At 46.0% G+C, this 20,037-nt stretch overlaps 1 pseudogene; it reads left to right on the top strand.

Moving 5' to 3' along the window:
- Positions 1-12,499: 12,499 nt before the first annotated feature.
- On the top strand, positions 12,500-15,942 carry LOC146201955 (uncharacterized; annotated as a pseudogene).
- The last annotated feature ends 4,095 nt before the right edge of the window (positions 15,943-20,037 follow it).

Genomic DNA, 20,037 nt, shown 5'->3' with positions numbered 1-20,037 from the left:
AACCATACAATGCGCCAAAGAGGTTCAGTAGCAGACGCCCCTCTCTCCCGCTATGGAAACCCGCTAGCACAGAGCTCGTAGCACCGCGAAAAAGGTTAAAAAAAAAAAAAAACCAACGGTAAACAGATTCAGCAGCGTTCCGCAGTGCGTGTCAGCACAGTGGTACATAGTTTCATAATTTCCTTCGTGCTCTAGCGATCAGCGCCAGAGAATCGACGCAATTCCAATTTCCGCGGAACGCACTGAAAGTGCCGTCGACAATTTATATTAGCCTCGTCAGTTTTTGTTGTACGATTTCTTTCCTGGTATCAACTGCCTTCTACAGGCACGGAACACCTATGGATAAGTACCAAGGTATATGTACTATGGTAGCGAAGGCTCCATAGACACCCATACGTACAAAACATGGCGGCTCATGGGCTCCAGCGACCAATGAAAATTGGGGGGCCATGACATCAAATGACGTCACGCATCCGTTCACATTGGCGCGAATTATAAACAAGATTTTTTTTTTCTTTTAAAAAGCCGCCGCGTTGCATTGACGAGCTTGCATCTTTTGAAGGTTGTTGCCTTTCAGCGCGCGCCAACCTTTGCCATCTAAAAGAATTCGAGTTTCTGTTGTTTACGTCCTTGTTTATAAGCACTTGCTCCTGCACAATGAAAGTGGTTGGCAAAGGTGGCGGCATAGAAAGGCAGCAACACTTCCAAATAGAGACCACGCATGCAAATTCATAATACAAATACTGCTGCAAGTCATGCAAGTACTTTGGCCATTTACTTTGTCCCTCAGCACAGTAAGGTGTTGTCCAGAAACACTGGTGCAACGGGGCAGTCGTGCCCAGTTCGCAACAGAGTGCACCAAGTGAACAATTATGGTTTTCATATTCATGGTTTATTGCATCAATTAATAAAATACAGCAACAAACACAACAATAAAAATGCATGTCGCAGACAGCCCAAACAGTAGCCCTGTTTAAGCGGGCTAATCATTTCTATGATCACAGCCGAAGCATAGAAAAGGCTTGAAGTGCCTGCCACAAAACATCCCCAGATAAGAAACATGCATGTACAGAAAACAAAGCTATGACAGCTGCAATTGAAATAAAAATGTCATGAATTAGCAGGTGCATCAAAACATACGTGGAACATAGAGCACTGGGATCACTCTTCACATTTAAATTCTTCGGCAGAACGTATCCAGCAGTTTTCAAGGCAATTTCAAGGTGGCACCAGTCCAGACAGCTTTAGCCTCAACAACGTGCTTGACACAGGAGCATTAGAGCATACATTGAGCCTGTGTGAAAGTCAGCCGGGAAGCGGTGTAATAAGACACCGACGGTTGAGTCCACGCTGTTGCAATGTGCCACAGAGCATCGCTTCCTCACTTTGCGCGGGCTCATCTTGCGACAAAACGCTAAGCGCAATACAATGCAGCAAAGAAACTTCGCACTGCCCGCACGACGAAGGGGACGAAACCAAAAAACACGGCTGCAGGAGGATATTAAATCTCACCAAACGGCAACAGAGCAGCGACCAGCAAAGACGTCGAAATCTTCGCAAAAGGGACATTTTCAGACTTGCGAACTAAATTACGCTTTCCCGGGTGCACCAAGGCCCGCACCACAGCAGACGAGCAGCAGACAGCGATAAGAAACCGTTTCGTGCTTCGTCAGCTTCGTTATCTCCGTTGCCTTGGTTACCTCTGCAGCGCCTCCTGACCGATGCAACGTCAAGGGAGTAAAACGATAAGAGTGTTGCATTTAAAAAAAAAAAATTAAAAATGTATTTATAAAATACCTTACCTCATTCACGAGCGAAGTTATCAAAATGTCTATTCTTTTTGTGGTGATTGATACTTTTTAATTTGTAGTATTACAATTTCTTAATCTGAGTGGTTGCCCCCCCGACCTGTGGCTATGCTGTGGTACCGCTGAACCGCTTTTGGGCCCAGCCTTCGCCACCATTCTACTTCCGCCATGTAAGTACCAGTAAACCTATAGTGCTTTTTACCTTTTATAGTGCGATTTACCTATAGTGCTTTTTTGTGGTCTAATTATTTCTCCATTGACTGTTTATTCACTGTGTGGGCGTGACTTTCTCTGCTGTGAAATGCCGTCATATGCAGGGGCAGCCGCCCCGTCAAGCTGCTCTTCGAAGCAGCTTTTTAGCGGCTGCTCCTTTCCTTGTAGTAATGGAAAAATAAATTATTATTATTATTATTATTATTATTATTATTATTATTATTATTATTATTATTATTATTATTATTATTATTATTATTATTATTATTATTATTATTATTATTATTATAACAATACGTACTACGCAGCTCAACTTCTCGCGTCGCATACATAAGTCGATATCAGCGCACGTATGACCAACTGTTACTTGTGATAGCTTGATCATGGCGTTCTTTAACCTCGTTCTGCTAAACAAGTCATCACCAAATGCGCGTAAGGGAGCAGTCGATGACGATCGGCTGAATTCTTCGCCGCGTCAAGCAGGCGTCTCGAGATCTGCAGGCCACGCAGCGCGTGACACTGTGCTCGATCTTGGACGGCGCACCTTCCGAGAATTGGGCCCGTTGCGTGATCGTTCGCCTGTATGCGGCCGCTCACTTTCCGCGTTGCAGCTTATCACACTTGAATAAGATCCCCGAATCGGTATAGTTTTGTCGGCGACAGGTCTGTGACTACTACGCGCGGTGAACCGATCGAGCCGCGGCACCTATTTTTTTTTATGTATTCTCAAATAAACGGGTATTCGCCATGCACAAAGCCCACTTTAGGGCGCTCATTTGGTCAAGTGCCCGCTTGCGTATCACACCTCGCTGATTACAAAAGGAGCAGTGAATGTAGTTAAATATACATGCATATACATACACACATCAGATCCAGAATTAGCTTAATTACTATAGTAATCAAACAATGAAGGGGATGTTGAGTTAACTCAAAAAGACATTGAAATCAACAGCTTATCTGGGCTCAAAATGCAACTTAGATGAGCTCATCTTTTGAACTCAAGTTCCTGATGGCCTTTCATACGTCTTGCCAGAATCAAGTTTAGTTCTAGGATATTTCATACATGTGATATATGCTGAAGTAAAAGTGAAGTAAACATTGCACATTAAGAAAAGGATATCAATAAAACAAATGAATGATTTCGTAGATATATCCACACATCACCTCAAAAACTGTAGCATAAATAACCCCCGTGAATAAGTGAAAGTGAATTCAGATTGGCCATACAAAACTGATGCACACAACTTTCCTTGCATATATGTAGAGTGTGCTTTCTTGGACACCTGGAAATTATTTGCAAAAAACGATTTGCGGCTGGTTTAAGGCTGTTTTATAAAACAGCTGTCAAGAGGAGCTTTATCAGCTGTACGAACAAGCCAACGCATTCATTAGATTTTTTTTTTGTTTGATGACACACTATTAAAGGAGATGGCTTTCTCGACAGGAGCTAGTATTTACTTAATTCCACAACTTCTTGAACGTCTTTCTGCATATGCAGTGCAGAAGAGTATATATAGCAAGTGTGCATAAGCACTCACCAGAATAGGGTGAAGATTTACACACAGTATCAAAGAAAACCAAACAAGGGTTGAGCATGAGCCTCAGTTTACAAGAAAGCCGGATAGGTCTTCACCTGGTCGAAAAGAAGTCCTCTTGTTGAAATGTTTGCTTGTGAACTGAGGCTTCCCCTCAAATCTTGTTTTTCTTTGATACTAGATGTCCAACGCTTCCATTTGTCGCTTTTCGAATGCTCTCTTTTCGCACTGCTAAATACAAGGTTAAAGGCACATAATATGGCACAAGCAATAATTGCCGTGTGTCTTCTGCACCTGATATCAGGTTGCTTGTTCTCTCTACAGCAAATCATTTTCAACATTTACACCCAGCCGCACATTCCGCTGCAATATCCTGCTAAGCGCTAAATAAGCCACACAGTCTTGACAACAAGTTAGGTCTGAAAGGTGTCACAAACTGCTTTCAGTAAACTTGCACACTTGTGTTAACAAAGCACTATTGCATCAATGTCTAAATAGTAAATAGTGTCTAAAAAGTAACTGTACATGACTGTGTCTGTGCCGACATATAGTTCTCTTGAAACGTATTGCTTTCTGGACCATTCTCACTTTTCCAGTTTACATCTTTTAAAGCTATGTAAGCAACAGCAGCAAGTGCGGTATTGTTCGAGTTGTGTGAAACTATAAATGAGCATCAAGTAATGAAAGAACATGAGATGCGGAAGCTATGTACCATAAAGCATAAGTACACATTATTAGTTTCTCTTACGTGCAGCTTATATGTAAGGTAAAACTACTTACCACATATAGACAACATAATCAGTGTAGCCTTTGGCTGGAACAGAGTGTTTCTACTGTCACTGAAGTCATACTCCACACTTTCGCTTGGTGTTGACACATGAGTATTATCTATCAATGTTTAATTCTTAAAGCAGTGTTGTCCTGCTGAAACTCCGTCATTGCTGCGATCAGCTTGCAGTAAGCAGGAACTGTGTTGTTTTCTCATGAGAACGCACAGTCAGAAATTATACATGAAATATTTTTATTACAAACCAGGGAATGATAAACTCGTTTTCTCCATGACAGTTGCACTGCTCTTCTGTGTCCTGATCTTTGAACAGCTATGACAAACATATAAAGTGGCCCTACCCTCACTTTCAGCAAGGCGCACAGAGCCATTCAGTGTCAAAGATGTTATCTTCAACTAGCACCAGAATACATATCAGTCGTGTAGTTCGACATGGAAGACCAGGATACATGCTTGAAGATATTTGTAGCAGAGCATATATTTAGAGCATAATATATACTCAGACTAAAACTAGAAGGACCAAAAATGAACTAAAAGAAACAACTACTTTCTGCTACTTAACTGGTTAGGGCCTAAGCACCTAAATGGTTACAACCTAACCATGTTACATGACTAAGCATGAAGTCCAAGCTCAGAATGGTGTGAACTACCCTTTCTTCAATCACTTGGTTAACAAAGAAATAAAGGCAGTAATTTCCAGTGGCCGGGCCTACAAGTTCATTCGTGTTGCTAGTCTAGCCCTACCCAAGGCCCTACTATATTGCCACGTGCCTAGCGCCGCGTGACAGCCGTTTTTGGGGCCGACGACGACGAAGCGGTGGTTGGCACAAGCGGCGCGCTGGTGCTGGACGCTGTGACTCTGTGTTCGAAACGACAAGCCGACCTCATTCTCGGGTCCTTGGCTACGTGTACTTTCACGGCTCCCTCTGACTTCAGTCGTGACACTGGTGGAGGTGCGGGGTACGTGGGGTCTGAAGGATGAGACAGGACGAAGGGGTGGAAGGGACAGTCATGGTACGGGTGGGCGGTGTCGTTGCCACAGCCAGAGTCTCTTCGTCAAGAGGGAAGGCCTCGGGGGACAAGCCTCGGAGCCGTCGGCTGGTACGATGAACCGGAGTGGTCACGAGAGGCGGCCGCGTAGGGTCGTCCGCAGGAGAAGGGATCATCGATCGCACCTCCACCAGTCGCACTCCGACCTGCCGTCGACATTGAATTGTCCCGACGCCGACCACCCAACCGCCGTCCAGCTTCCGCCACCACACCGCTCACTTCACTCCGAACCGTCGTCAACAGGCCCTGGTCTTGGCCGGGTCTCCCTGGACATCCCTATTATCGTCGACACGAAGGAGGTCAGCGCTTTAGTTGATACGGGAGCCGATTATTCTATCCTTAGCGGGCGGCTTACAAGGACACTGAAAAAGGTGATGACGCCATGGAACGGACCAGACATACGTACCGCAGGCGGACATGTGGTTGCACCACTGGGTATGTGTACAGCCCGGGTTACGGTGCGAGGCTGCACATTTGTTGGGACTTTTCTCGTTCTACGCGAATGCTCTCGTGATGTTATTCTTGGCATCGACTTCCTTCGTGAGCACGGTGCCACTATAGATCTACCGAACCGCTTGGTGACGTTTTCCGCCAAACTGGCCACTGAAAAGCATGAGTACCGCGGGTCCCACTCCACGCTGCGAGTCGCCGATGATAGCCTCACGGTGCCACCACGCGCCAGCATCCTCGCCAGAGTTACTTGTGACGAGCCACATCACGGCCTCCGGGTTGTTGAGCCTAATGTCTCCCTCTCACTCGCCTTGGGAGTTTCTGTGGCAAGAGGTCTTTGTTTCCTTCGTGGAAGAGAGACGGAGGTACTTGTCACCAATTTCTCCAATGAACATCGACATCTGTTCCGTGGCACTGTCATTGCTTACGTCGACCATCTGCACGAAGTCGCCGAATGTTTTGCTTCAGAGGAAGCTACGCCTAGCACTGAACCGGATGATGCCGTACACGCTGTCGACATCAATTCTAGCCTTTCCTCCGTTGAAAAGAGGCAACTTCAAGATCTATTGCTGGAGTTTCGTGTGTGCTTCACGTCTTCATCTAAGGTGCAGCAAACGTCGGTCATTAAACACCGGATTATCACGCATGAAGGCACTCGACCCATCCATCAGCAGCCCTATCGTGTGTCTCCTCGGGAGAGAGACGCTATCCAGCAGCAAGTCAAGGAGATGCTCGCCGATGGCGTCATTCAACCTTCAAGCAGCCCATGGTCCTCGCCTGTAGTCCTCGTTAAAAAGAAAGACGGAACACTTCGTTTCTGCGTTGACTATCGGAAACTGAACAGTATGACAAAGAAGGACGTCTATCCGCTGCCACGGATTGATGACTCTCTCGACCGACTTCGCCGAGCCAAGTACTTCTCCTCCATTGACCTCAGGAGTGGTTATTGGCAAATTGAAGTTGATGAGAGGGACCGTGAAAAAACTGCCTTCGTAACACCAGATGGGCTCTATGAATTCCGCGTCCTCCCATTCGGGCTCTGCTGTGCTCCTGCCACCTTCCAGCGGATGATGGACACTGTGCTCACAGGTCTTAAGTGGCAGACATGCCTTGTTTATCTCGACGACGTAATTATTTTTTCGCCGACGTTCACAGAACACCTACGCCGCCTGAGAACTGTTCTCGAAGCTGTCCGGTCTGCCAACCTTTCTCTCAAGCCTCAAAAGTGCCACTTCGGGTTCACCGAATTGAAGTTTCTTGGGCACATCGTGAGTGCTGATGGCATCCGAGCTGACCCTGAGAAACTTGCTGCCGTTGCTGCCTTTCCCGTCCCCGCCCACAAAAAAGCAGTCCGACGGTTTTTGGGGCTGTGCTCCTATTATCGTCGCTTTATCAAAAACTTTGCACAGATGGCCAGCCCTCTGACTCTCCTGACTCGAGATGACGCATCATTTTCCTGGGGCGCCGAGCAGCAGATGGCTTTCGACGAGTTACGACGCCGGCTCCAGTCACCCCCGATCCTGGCACATTTCGACGATGATGCCGACACAGAATTACACACGGATGCGAGCAACGTCGGCCTTGGTGCCGTTCTAGTTCAGCACCAAGACGGGGTCGAGAAAGTAATTGCCTACGCCAGCCGTGCACTTTCCCGTGCTGAGTGTAACTATTCCACCACTGAAAAAGAATGTTTGGCGGTAGTATGGGCCGCTGCCAAGTTCCGCCCGTACCTTTATGGCCGACCGTTTCGCGTCATCACTGACCATCACTCGTTGTGTTGGCTGAAAAACTTAAAGGATCCTTGTGGCCGCTTAGCACGTTGGGCATTGCGCCTACAGGAGTTCGATTTCGATGTTATTTATAAGTCTGGCCGAAAGCACACCGATGCCGATAACCTGTCCCGCGCGCCCGTCGGCCCTCCTTCGTCAGATGCCACCGACGACGATAGCTTCCTCGGAGCAGTCACTACGTCCGAGCTCGCCTCCAAACAGCGTGCCGACGACGAGCTGCGACTGATTATTGACCATCTTGAAGGTGGGCATCCTACAATACCCCGGTACCTTGCTCGGGGGTTTTCGTCGTATTGCCTCCGCAATGGGGTGCTTTATAAGAAGAATTCTACGTCGAGTGCGAAAACATACCTGCTAGTTATACCGGCTGATCTAAGGCACGAAATCCTCCTGGCCTGCCACGACGAACCAACTTCAGGGCATCTTGGCTTTACACGCACCCTAAACCGAGTCCGGCAGAACTACTACTGGCCACATCTTTCTCCGAGCGTTAGACGTTACGTACAGACTTGTCGACAATGCCAGCGGCGAAAAAAACCCACGCTCAAGCCATCCGGTATGTTACAATCTATTGAACCACCCCTCACACCCTTCGAGCAAGTGGGCATGGACCTTTTAGGCCCATTTCCTTTATCCTCGAACGGACACAAGTGGATCCTAGTCGCCACAGACTACTTAACACGCTACGCTGAAACGAAGGCCCTTGCCCGAGGTACTGCCGGCGAAGTTGCTCGATTCTTTATGAACGACATTGTGCTCAGACACGGTGCACCGTCTACCATCATTACTGACCGAGGAAAGGCGTTTACAGCTCGGCTACTGCGGGACACCTTAACTCTCAGCCATACCGAGCATCGCACAACAACAGCGTATCACCCTCAGACAAATGGATTAACGGAACGACTAAACAAAACTTTGGCCGACATGATCTCAATGTACATCGACGTTGAGCATAAAATGTGGGACGAGATCCTGCCGTATGTCACCTTCGCCTACAATACGGCGCCGCAGGAAACCACGAAGTTTACGCCGTTCCGTCTCGTATATGGCAGAGAGGCCTGCACGATGTTGGATGCGATGCTCCCGTGCGGGGAAGAAGCGGTCGAACCCGACGCCGCCCATTTCGCAGAACAGGCCGAGCAAGCCCGTCAGCTGGCCCGCTTGCACATCAAGGAGCAGCATGCCACCGACGCTCGACACTATAACCTTCGGCACAGGGAGGCCCACTACGAACCAGGGGACCAAGTGTGGGTGTGGACCCCCGTGCGTCACAAAGGCTTGAGCGAGAAACTACTCCACCGCTATTTCGGACCCTATAAAGTCCTGCGCCGCTTAAACAACGTCAATTATGAAGTCATTCCAGATGGAACCGTGACCGTCAGTGTTCGACGCCAGCGGCCTGAAATTGTGCATGTGGTGCGCTTAAAGCCGTACTTTTCGCGTGACTGAGCGTTCCCTGCAAGTGAAACCTTGCGTTATTGTACAGTTCACCTCACGCCTAACTTTTTTTTTTCTCCTCTAACCTTGTCATCGGGACGATGTTTTCTTTCACGGGGGGGAATATTGCCACGTGCCTAGCGCCGCGTGACAGCCGTTTTTGGGGCCGACGACGACGAAGCTGTGGTTGGCACGAGCGGCGCGCTGGTGCTGGACGCTGTGACTCTGTGTTCGAAACGACAAGCCGACCTCATTCTCGGGTCCTTGGCTACGTGTACTTTCACGGCTCCCTCTGACTTCAGTCGTGACAATATGAACTACATCAAAAACAAATACAGCAGCACTTTCTCTGGTAAGGTATAGAACCCTTTCCCATCGGGAGGCTGTCTTCCCACTTGCCTCTTGCACCCTGTCGCCCCATCGAAACACGTGTTGCTAGTCAAATTTAATTCCAATTTTATTTCCCAGAGTGTTCTGGTCGGCTACCTGGGCTAAAAGCTGCGAGTAAACAGCTTGACGAGATCCACGCAGCTGTTATAAGGCAGGCCAGCATACAATAAAATAATATACATACATGTCGAGAAGAAAATGCATTTTTTTTTTGTCTTAAATGCAGCTAACCGGTTCGCTAAGGTACGTAATGCAATGGAAGCATAGGTATATCACAACAGCAACTAAATATCAGTTCTTCAAGCCAAACAAATTAGCAGGGTATATTCACAGAATCATTAAAAAAAGAAATGACCGCAGATAGTGCATACTTCAACTATGCTTTAAGTGAGAAATTATAACAGAGGCCATAAATGAAAATAAGAGAGAACTTTAGAACTGTGGAAGATACCATTGGGTTACATAATTACAAAACATTGATGCAGTACAGCTTTAGTAGACCAATTTATGTTTTTTTAATTTATTTAAAATTGAGGGAATAGTATATTCTAATGTCTGCAGCCTATAGTACATGCAAAAGCATGGTACCGGCCACTTGTTTGTGTTACGTGTGTTCCCTAGATATCTATTTTCTTTCAGGGGGGTTGCATCTTTATTCATAGTTCTGAAGCTGGAAGGAAAATAATATAACAACAGAACTCAAAATTCATACATATTTTGAATTCTTACTAAAATATATGTCTAAAGACCTTGTCGAGTATGGGCTAAGTAACCAAGATTTGCTATATGACGAATGGTTTTCTTTTGAAGGAGATAAATTTTCCCTATGTTTTTTTTTTGGTAGTTGTTAGCCAAACTAAAGAACAATAATTCATATGCAAGACGAATAATGCATTATATATCTGAAGTTTTATTTTCGAAGGAAGAAAAGTACGACAACGAGAAATTACACTTGTCACTGATGAGAGCTTATTAACTCCTGAATCCCAGGTCCACTGAATCTTTCCACTGATGCTTACACGTGTCATTTATGATTGTATTCTGCCAAGAACAACATAGAAAGGGCTGCAAAGCCTCTATGCCGAGGGCGATTGAGGGCTCGGAGCAGGACAGGATGGGAAATTCTAGTTCCCACGCTTTGTACTATGCCAGAGTGATGTTTCAACTGCTTCCTCCGGCACTCTGTCGCCTCATCAGAGAAGGTAAGGAGAATGTGCATTTCCTATGGCACTCAGTTGTATTGTTACAAAGACACTCTTAGGTGTCTTTGTAACAATATTTAGTTGTTTTATAACAATATTGTTATATAACAACTAAATATAACAATATTTAGTTGTTTATTTACCCTCAGGCCCGAAGCATTAAAGAGAAAAGTGGGTGGATAAAGCATTATTACACAATTAAATAAACAAACAAAACATAAAAAGTCATTGTAAACAATAATTATATAATAATCTTAGCTAAAGCACGTTTTATTCGGTGTTATCATGAATAGAAACAATATAGGCAAGAAGGTGATTCCAACCTTCTAACGTTCGAGGTAAACAATCGTAAATAAAGGCTTGACACGGGGCAATACCAACTTTAAAGCGATGGCCACACGTTCAGATATTTAATGAGGCTGAAAAATGAATTGATAACGGATGATGGGTTGGTAATAAAGCCTGTGAAAAAGTTGAGACGAAAATGCTTTCGGGCAGGTGCTAATGACGGAAGAAAGAGAGAGAGATCACATTTCATAGAAATTCTATATACAGGCAGTAAGTGCGGTTATAGTGTGAACAGGTGAAGCGAGTAAAACGATTCTGTACCATTGTAATTGAAGCAACAAATTTTAGTGCTTGGGTCAGGACTGGAGGGCCATATTCTAATTTTGATCGACTGAGTGTTTTATAGAAAAGAAGCTTCAAAGGAGAAGGCGCTGCTTATAAATAACGGCGTAAGCAACATGGCATGCGACTGGCGTTGTTAATTATCCCCTCAACATGCAATGTCCAAGTTAGATTAGATGTTATTTAAAAGAAGAAACAGAGGCTAAGAGAAGTTGTTTAGGTAATAAGTAAAACGGATGTTTGATGCGCGGTAGACATGCATAACTTTAGACGCGTTATTATTTAACTGCTTTAACCTATTGCACCAGGTGAAATATCTTGACTCGTATATGTAGCTTGATGTTCTAATGTGTCCAGGTGGTTTCGGAACGCCGCAAGTTTGGTCTCATTATTCCGCCTCTATTTTTATTGTCTTAACTTCAGCGAGCTCTGCATAATATTTACTGGCTCGCAACGAGCGCACGTGGATTTCCTTTGGAAATCGAAACATAACGGACATTTGCTGATTTGGTTCTTAGGGTAAGCTTTCTATGTCGAGAAGTGATTCAGAGCGGGTGGTTGGACCTAGACTGAGCCCAACATCTCCGGCACACCCAGACTAAAAGGGCACCGTTGAGGCTGCCGCGAAATCATGGCCTGAGCATTCACCGGAACGTCAGCTCCGACCTGTAAGAGCAGATCCAACGAAACACGTTAATTTTCGTCTACATCTCGTGAAATAAATCTTCCATTTCACTTAACGCTAGCTCTTTTCATAAAAACAGTAGCCTCCATCGTTTTACAAAAAAAAAAAAATGCTCGTAATAATATGCAGATTGGCTGGGCATGCATGCTTCCGTGAAATGTTCGAGAACAGTCCCATTATTCATGCTCAGACGTCCACCAGAATAACTGTGCGTGTTCTTCGGTCTTGTATCGGCTATTCCATCGGACGTCCGAGGGGCAACTTCGGGCGAAAAACCGGATGGTCGTCTTTTGTACGTAAATCGAAGCGGGCAGAACGACGGCCGTCCAGCGGGTGACCGCCGCTGGTGGCGCTGTAGTTACGTTTACTAGTACCGCGCGCACGTGCGCCAAGGGAAGTCGTGAGTTTGCGCTCCGTGTAGCATGCACATTCTTGCTATTTTGTCCTTGCAATTTTCCTTGTTCCATCCATCCCGGCAACTAGGACACCTCTGCTCTTCGAAAGCCTCATGCGAAGTTCGAAATGGCCAGGAGAAAGGCGGATTCGTACTGTTTTGCACCGGGATGCCGAAGCGGCTATCCGGGTGCTCCCAAGGCTTCTTTGTTTGCTGCTCCGAGGTACGACGAACGTCGGATGAATTGCGAACCGAGCTTGCGAAGGCAGGACAAGCCTCTCACAGAAACAACAGCAGTGTGTGAGCACCCTCTCGAGCCGTATCTCATCCTGCGTGGCTACGTTCATATAATCAACGGCATCGAAGTGCGGATACCACGTGGAAAGCCGTCGCTCTTACCTGATGCTGTGCCTACACTCTTGCCGGGTTGTCCGGCTTATCTTTCAGTCAAACCTGTGAAGCCAAGGCTGGAGCGGAAAAGACCAGCTTCAACAAACTCATCCACAACTAAGAAACAGCGCCAGGATTCTCTAAGCAATGCAGTGGACGACAACAATCAAACTGATGCGGTATCATCGGGAACTGAACATTTCACGACTGGTGAACTTCACTGTTTGGAATTGCCATCACCGTACTGGTGCCAATTTCAGTACGATGGTGCATCAAGCCTAGGTTTTGCGACAACAAGCATACAAAGGACCTCCAGGCTTGAGGTTGTGCATGACAAGGTTGTTTTGTTTGTTGCTGCTGAATGTCAAGTGCGCGCACAAGTGTTCGTTCGAGGTGCGCTGTGTAACGACACTATCGTGTGTTCAATGACAGAAGCGGCGAGTGGGCTGCAAGAGACTGAGGAAATTTTCATCTGTAAGGGAGGCATGATGACGACAGCCTTCAGCCAAATATTGGAGTGCCTTACAGAGAATCTGCGAGCCGCATGTACTGTATTAGAGAGTGGCCTTTTCAGCACAAAATGTGAAGGAGAAGTCTCTAAAGAAGGTTTTTTCGGCTTTTAGGCCTTTTTAAATATAAATACACCAATATTTTCTTTATTTCCGGTTATACATGTGATTTTATGCCCAAACATTTGCATTTGCAGGAACTGCTTGTGGAGAATGCAAGACTCTTCGAAAGTACCTCATTACAAGGAAGTCAGAGACTGCACGCATCAAGGTGAACTTCTCAGCAAAAAAAGCATTTTCATTGCGCCTCAAGCTGGAGAAGGAAAGAACAGCTCGTCTGAGAAGCCGTGCCACTTCCATGGAAGCGCAACTTGCAGCAATGGTGGAAAAGAACAAAACGATTGCTGACGAAGACTTTGATGCCAGAGTTGCTACGCTTCCTTCTAAACAGCGTGAGGCCATACAACACATATTTGAAACAGCAACCCGCAAAAGCCCGAAGCGCATGAAGTACTCGCCACAATGGGTTCTGGAATGCTTAGTTGTGAAGATGAGAAGCGCAAAGCTGTATGATCACATGAGTAAAGAAAAAATACTTGCTTCGCCCAGTAAAACAACCCTTCGCAAATATCTGAAGTGCTATAAAGCAGGCTTTGGATTTAATAGCAAACTTTTGATGTGCTGAAAGAAGCAACTAGCACTATGGATGAATTTCATCTGCATGGAGGCCTCATAGTCGATGATATGAAGCTCTCTGAACATCTCTCCGTGACCTCTGCTGACCACATAGATGGCTTTGTGGACCTAGGTCCATTTACATCTCATGAAGACAAGCATGTGGTTTGTGACCTAGGCATGGTGGGGATGTTTGTTCGGTTTGTGGGGAAGTGGACACAGGTACTTGCGGCTTTTGCAACAAGAGGCAATATCAAAGGCAGCTTGCTCGCAAAGATTATGGTTGAGGGTGTCATACTAACAGAAAAAGCGGGCTTGAAAGTCGACTTCATACCCTCAGACGGAGCGACGTGGAATAGGAAGATGGGGGCCCTCGTGGGAGTCAGGGCATCACTGACCAGTAGTATTAAGTGTACTGCTCCGCATTCTGTGGACTCAAAAAGGCGGCTCTATTTTATTTCTGACTTCCCACACCTAATCAAAAGCTTGCGCAATGGCCTGCTTAGCCATGATTGCTTGAATCCCGAAGGGCGGGTGTTTTTCCTGTATATCATTTACCAAATATCTCTCGGCATGTATAATGCTCCTTTCATTTCTGATGCATATCATACCAAAATAGATTTTCTGTGCATTGCAGGTCTCTTTGAAAGTGGTACGCAAAGCTGTGGCATTGGATGGGAACAATGTGACCCTGCAGGTGCTCCATATGGCATCATCACAAGCCATAAAAACCCAAACAACTTTGAGAGGATGCGGATTTCTTTAGCTTTCCAGCTGTTCAGCGACAAAGTTGTCAAGGGCATGTACCTATACAAAGAAAAGATTGAAGAGTGCGGCTGTGACATTTTAGCAACACTGCATTTCTTTGAGTAAGCACTTCAAGATATTTCAGCGTTTCGCAACAAGCTTTTCAAGTGTGAGCAATGGTTGTGTTTATCTTCCTGATTTAACAGTCCAAACTTTATTTTGCTGTCTTGATTATGCAGGAGCATCCGTAACTTTGTGCTGCTAATGACATCACGGTTTCCTGCTGAGGCACTGAGATTTTCATATCTATCTGAGGACAAATCTAAGGAACATACTGGTGTTGCTTGATGCGTGGGAACGTCACACTAAGGGACAACGTGGTTTCCTCAGTCAGTCCACTGCCAAAGGGCTCCGAGTTACTATCTCAAGCATTCTATCATTGCCTAAAAGAAGTAGGTTTTAAATACCCCTTAACCAGCAGGACAAACCAAGACCCAATCAAACACCTTTTTGGCATTGTGCGACAGTCTTGTGGATGCAGTGCGCATCCGACGCCACAGCAGTTTATTGTTGCTGTAAACTGTCTGTCGTTCGGCAATCTTGCTCACTCTGTTTCAAAAGGAAATTGTGAGCCTGGAATACTCAGTTCCCTTTCAGGCCTTGGTATGAATCAACAGAGTTGTCCTTCTGGCAAGCAGCAGCTTGTTGATGTGTGCCTTAATGTGGGCAATATTGATGCTGCACAGAATTTAGTGCTCCGTGCAGATTCTGACCATTCAGCCTGTGTTGTGGCATCAAGTGATAGCCGACTTATATTTTATATAGCTGGCTATGTAGCCAGAAAATGTATTCTGAAGACAAACTGCAAGAAAGGACTTAATCTTCTTTTGCTGAGCAAAGAAAAATCACGGGCATTAAACTTGGCGAAGTTTACTCATTTATAGAACAATAGAGGGCTTTTGTACCCTTCATGTGTTCTTTACACGTTGGTGTCTGAGCTTGAGAAGGCATTTACAACCTGCTTCAGCCTAAATGAGCTTCATGCAGACAGTATTATGGATGTGCTAAGTATGCTCCAGGCCAAGCAAGCCTACCAGCTAGGATGCTTTTACCATTTTCAAAGTGTTGCAGCAGAAATGACCGCTTTTTACCTGACTACTCGCATGCACTTTTTTACAAAAAGTATTAAGAAAAACAATGACAAGAGACGTCAAGCTTCGAAGCACCTGAAGTTGAGCAGATGCTCTTAGGGCTGACTATTAACTGACTCTATGGTCAGTAATTTCACAAAGAACTTATTATTGGTTAATTCTATCCCGTGCACTCAAATGAACTAAAATAGCAGGGGAGAAGCCTTCTCATGTGCGTAAACAAAACTGCACTGACCTCATGTATTTTTTGCATGTTATGCAAGACACCAAGGCATGAAAAAATTTTAGCACCTGGCTTGCAGCAATGGTTTATAGTAGATATTGCTGCTGTGAACAGAGAATAATGGTAACACCACAGAATATCGCCGGAGCGCTCGTTTCAAGAACATTTTTTTGTGACCACTATCTGTCAAAAAATAACATCCTGAAGTGAACAGATGAGAATGGTAACACCACAGAATATCGCTGGATGGCTCGTTTAAAAAACGTTCTTTTTTTTACGTGACCACTTTCTGTCAATAAACAACATCCTGAAGAGAGTTCTACTTAAGTTGAGGACAACCCAGAGGGCTATGGAACGAAAAATGGTAGGGGTAACATTAAGAGATAGGAAGTGTGCAGAGTGGGTCAGAGAAATAACTCAGGTTACCGACATTCTAGTGGAAATTGAGAAGAAATGGGCATGGGCAGGACATGTGCGAAGAGAGGATAACCGATGGTCGCTTAGGGTAACAAACTGGATTCCAAGGGAAGGAAAGCGTAGTAGGGGGCGGCAGAAAGTTAGGTGGGCGGATCAGGTTAAGAAGTTCGCAGGGGTCAAGTGGATGCAGCTAGCACAGAACCGGGTTAAGTGGAGAAATATGGGAGAGGCCTTCGCCCTGCAGTGGGTATAGTCAAGCTGCTGCTGCTGATGATGATGATGATGATGATGAAGCTGCTCCTCACTTTTCCATTTCTAAATTTCCTAATGCTATGCAGACCTCGCGCTAAAGTCAGTATTTCCCGGTTACCAGTACATACCAACAGCGCAGTTTACTAATCATCCTTATTTGGCTAAAGGAAAGTTACTCGACGCGTGAGGCTGAACAGAGATGTGAGAATCCGTGCATGCGCACAGTGCTATCGCCACTCTGCTACCAGTCTGCTGGTGACAGTTGAGGTTGCTCTTTAATAAAGCGGGCTCTACAGGGCTGAAAATGTTCCATAAGTACAGAACTCATCCCGCGTGAGCCGTAGCAGACGCCAGCGAAATAAGAGCGCTTTTGCACTAGTTCAGACGTGAAAAAACAATCATTTCGAATGAAACGATTCGAATGAAACATTTCGAATTTTTCCCTCAGCGGAGGGGAAAATAAGCACTTATTACTACATATATACGCAAAAGTATCGATACTATGTCGCACTATTGCAAGAAAGCATTGAAAAGTTGACTAGAAGATGTTGTAGTGGCGCCATCTAGCGGCGTCAATGAGAAACGGCGTGCCCCAGTGGCGTCGTTCGCGCCACTAAAAAGTATTCTAGTTCACTATACTTCCGGCGTTTCGCGCCCTGCCGAAGTTCTCTCTCGCAAGGCGCGAGTCGGTGCAGCGTACACACCGGACATCCTGCGCGAGTCGGTGCAGCGCACACATCGGACATCCTGAGTCGATGGCGCCATACCAGGATAGCTGTCCCAACTGCCCTGCTGACTCCGTCGACTTACAGCACTTGATCTGGACCTGTGCTGGCACGGCGAGCCTCCGCGCACGCTAAACATCTTCTCTCCATATTCAGACTTACGAAGACTGTACAGCCCCCAACACCGACGCAAAGCGCAAGCTTAGTGCCCTGCCAGACTTGTCGCCCTGCGGAGTCTTGTCGCCTTCAACATCACCTAACCCATCCCCTTCCCCTGTAGGCCTCAGGTCATCCTTATGAATAATGATTTATGAATGAATGAATTTAAAGGGGACGATTGGAGAACTTTCCTCCCCATCTCTAAAGCCTTAAATTGCCCCACACGCCTGCAAGTACATACTATTTAGATGCCTTCAAGAGCTTGTGCTTGAGGCAGGTTCTTGCAGCAGAGATCGCGCCGCCGACGTCTACGCAGACTTTGGCGATGCGCCGACGGTAGCGTGAAGGTATCCTGCAGGCGCTAGCACAGCTGGTGGACTTCCGTGTCTGCAAGCTGGTACGAAGCGGGCCCGTCGAAAACTACTGCCGGGGGTCTGTTGAGATGGAGCCTCTGTCTGGAAAGAAAATAGAGACAGCGCCTGATAGCAGGTAGAACACCGAGCTAAGTCAGAGTCTGGTACGACACAGCACACCAGTGATCGAGGGAAGTGGACCACGTCTCCACCGAGCTGCAGGCCAGGAATCCGCAATTGCTTGAAAAGTGGTACGCTTGCGCCTTCTCACCAGGGTGACAGCAGTCAGAAAAGGTGGTCTGCGCTGAACAGGATGCTTGCAGCTTCTTCGCAGCAGGTGGAAACGAGATGATGTGCAGAGGCCACTATGCCAGGATGGCTCCAATGAACCTGAATAAATTCCGGACCACTCTCCTCCTGCTTTTAACGTAGGTCACGAGAGGGGGCAACGGAGTATGCATGCATGGGCCTCGTGGCTCCACGCAGAACAAGCCAGCAAAACCTGTCGGGCGGCTGAACAAACGAAAACTTGATTTTCACGCGAAGGGGACGATAAGAGAGCGTTCCCCACAACTTTCAGTTCTTCGCCGTCGCAGCTACAACTTGCCGACAGTCTGCTCGTACATAACTCTAGACTACGGCTGCTGGCAGTCTAATACCCTAGTTACACGGCCGGCTTAATTCTGCTTACGGTTAACCGGAGTTACTGAATTGGTCACGATTAACCGCTAACCGCTAATCGCGGTTCGCTGTAGTTACACAGCTCGCTGTCGTTCTCAGTTACAGCGGCCATTGCCCATTAAGTATATTACAACCGAAGCGACGCGGTGATCGACGGAACGATGCTGCGTTTACGAATATCTTATTTATAACGTGGTTTAAAAAGTGCCGTCCGACAACCCATCAACAACGCAGTCAAGCACCGCACGATGGAAGCACTTCGACCGCCGTCTAAAGGCCAAATGGTCATCGGGCAGATACTGGTAAAAACCTCCAGAAAGCAGTTTCAATCAAAAGGACCATAATTTTGAAGAAATTAAGTTATTTATTCTCCAGTCAAGCTTTAAATCTTCAAGGGACCAAAAAATTAGGGACGTATACCTAATCTATAAATTAAGAACTTTTGAAGCAGCCGGACTAAATATCTAGAAAGGAATATTAGAATCCCTTAAATATATTCCACCTGCGCCATAAAAAAAATCGGTAAAAAAACAATCCATATAACGTTCATTTTGCAATTGGGTCACAGAACGTCCATACTCTATCCCCCCTCCGCAATAGCATAAGCTACAGGTGTTTTTTTCAAACATGCCTCCTACTTATCACTTATTACTTTGGTTCCCCCTTGAAACCTTTTCTTCACATAGTGTCAGGCATGGTAGGTACGGTCGACTTCATTTGTCATAATTTCGTTTCTTTGTCCTTCTCTCTTCCTTGCGGAAAGCTCTTGATAATTATTCCCCTGTAGCTGCATTCTTTATCAGAACCCTTTGGAATGCCAGTCCTCTTTCAAGACAGATCAGTGATATTCCACCCTGCTTTAGGTGCTGACTCATCATCCACCCCACAGTGTAGTTTTCTTCTTCCTGGAGCTTTTTATTTTGTTTTTCTGGCCACAGGGTCACTGCTTCCAAGCTCAGAAATTCATACTGAAGGAATATGCTTTACCTCCTTGCGCTACTTCTTTCTGCCTCATCCTACTCTCTGTCCCCTGCCTGACCTTCTTCGGAAGCAAAAGCGCATTCAAACCTCGCAAGTGATGAACGCGCTGGCCAGACGAAGACAAGTCCACATGTCAAAACGCTGGCTGGGCCTGCGAACTGAGGTTTCCCCTCAACCCTTGTTCAGGGCTCTTTCATACTGTGCAGCCATCTTTCTGTAGTTCTACCCTGAGCACGAACAGACGACACATGCTCAAATGGTTGCACTTGCAACGTTTTTCACTCTTTTTTTCAAACACAAAACGTTAAACATGGACATAAGTGCGCAGAACATTCTGACCATTCTGCGAATTCATTCGCGCTTATATTAGACATGAAGAGGCTCATTTAAGCTTGTCGATGGC

The sequence above is a fragment of the Amblyomma maculatum genome, chromosome 1 (genome assembly GCF_055883805.1).
Source record: "Amblyomma maculatum isolate TAMU_Amacu chromosome 1, ASM5588380v1, whole genome shotgun sequence".
Lineage (NCBI taxonomy): Eukaryota > Metazoa > Arthropoda > Arachnida > Ixodida > Ixodidae > Amblyomma > Amblyomma maculatum.
The sequence above is the reverse complement of the archived record's forward strand: the minus strand, read 5'-3'. Positions and strand labels throughout refer to the sequence as shown.